Source organism: Tamandua tetradactyla, chromosome 8, assembly GCF_023851605.1.
Source record: "Tamandua tetradactyla isolate mTamTet1 chromosome 8, mTamTet1.pri, whole genome shotgun sequence".
Taxonomy (NCBI): domain Eukaryota; kingdom Metazoa; phylum Chordata; class Mammalia; order Pilosa; family Myrmecophagidae; genus Tamandua; species Tamandua tetradactyla.
The window spans coordinates 15,339,762-15,341,516 of record NC_135334.1 but is presented as its reverse complement, the minus strand read 5'-3'; the positions used below and the strand labels follow the sequence as shown (position 1 = coordinate 15,341,516).

Here is a 1,755-nt window from a genome sequence, read left to right as displayed (position 1 = left end):
TCAGATGAAATAGAGATAACATAGGGAGAAATAAAAACTTTTTAAAAAGAATAATATTGTCAGAGAGAGACAAAAATATAGCTAAATTTCAAGAAATGAGTTTATTGGGAAAAAAATCAGCTAACAAGAAAGAACCCATGAAAAGTGAAAAATTGATAGCCAAATAAAAAATTTAGTAGAAGAGCTGGAAAATAAGTCAAGAAAATATCCTAGAAAGTATGCAAAATGATGAAAAGAAATATGTGAGAGAAAAGACACAAAACTCACAGAAGTAATTATTAGGAATTCCAATATCTGATTAGAGGGAATTCAAGAAAGATAGTAGAAAAGAGGGAAAATGAACACTAGGAAATTATTTTTATAAGGTAAAACAGAAAAAAATTAACTATAATACTATCCTCCCCAGATTGAAAAGGTCCCCCAAATGTTGAGTACAGTGAATGGAAAGAGACCCAGTAAGTCATATTCATGGAAGTTTGGGACACTTGGATTAAAGGAAGGATTTGTAAGATATCCAAATACTAAAATGCAGGGGTTCAAAAGGATCAAAAACCACAAGGATTTCAGACTTCTTAGTAGCAACACTGGATGCTAGAGCTTAATATGTATTATGTATGGAGAAATTCCCTTAACGTTCCAATAGGAAATGACTTTCACTCTGAAACTTTAGAATAGGCTAAAGTATTACTTAAAGAGTTGGATAGCAACAAAACAATTCAGGCACTCAAAATTGGAGGAACAGTTTTCATGAACCTACTGGTGGATCTGTTCCAGAAAAGTACTAAATCAAAAAAAGAGGAAAATATAGCAAATCCACTCAAGGCTGTCAATGGCTCTAGAGACCTCCCAGAGCACCTGGGATTGTTGCTCAAGATATAGACAAAATCAATCCACTAAGTCGAGAACTCTAGTTACACATTTCTAACATTTCCAAGTGTAGCACACAAGATTCATCAAGAGCCTAGGCCTGTCCTTCGAAGGAAGCACTTCTAGAAGAAATCCAGATTACTAAGTGTCCTAAAAATGCCAAGCTGGGAAGTAAAACCCAAATATATGGTTGATTCTCTAAGTATATCTGACAACCAAAGGCTCTTGGACTGTATTCAAAGTGGATAAAGAAAACTTTTAGTTAGAAATGAGGGAGTGGACAGAGGAATATAATATGCACTTAATTTGTACGTTAATCTAACTGGGCTACTTAAGGAATAGAAGAAGGGTAGAAAATGCAAAGGCATTTGCCTTTAAGAATCTAAAGTACGAGGTGATCACTCAGACCAGAGTCTTCCTCCCCACTTTCTCCCCATGGAGAGAGAATAATGACCCTCAATGGCTGATCACAGCTGTAGTGCAGCAACACTGAAAGCCAGCAGCACACACGGGAGAGAACGGTCCATCTCTCCCTCATGCTAAGCAGTAGCAGCACAGTTGGTAATAAACTGGAGTCTTAACCACATTCCTACCGCCTCTGCTGAGTTATGGAAACAACATGCATTACCCTGACAGAGACATTTTCTCAGGCCCCTTTCCTTTTAAAAGACATTCCATAAAAGGCACTGAATAATGAGTCTGTCAAGGACAAAGTTCAAAAGACGACTTTCACTTACAGATTTTCCAGAAACTGTTCAAAGCAACAGTGTGTGCAATTGACATACACTTTCCAAACAGTCAGTCACAGGCAGAGAGGTGGGTCCCTTAAGCATTTGCATTTTGCAATCTCCAGGGAGAGTATATATACTTTCCTCACCCATGCTTGGC

The 1,755-nt window shown here is 37.4% G+C and overlaps 1 pseudogene; it reads right to left on the bottom strand.

Moving 5' to 3' along the window:
* Positions 1–1,264: 1,264 nt before the first annotated feature.
* LOC143645438 (small nucleolar RNA U3) lies at positions 1,265–1,451 on the bottom strand (annotated as a pseudogene).
* Between the last annotated feature and the right edge of the window lie 304 nt (positions 1,452–1,755).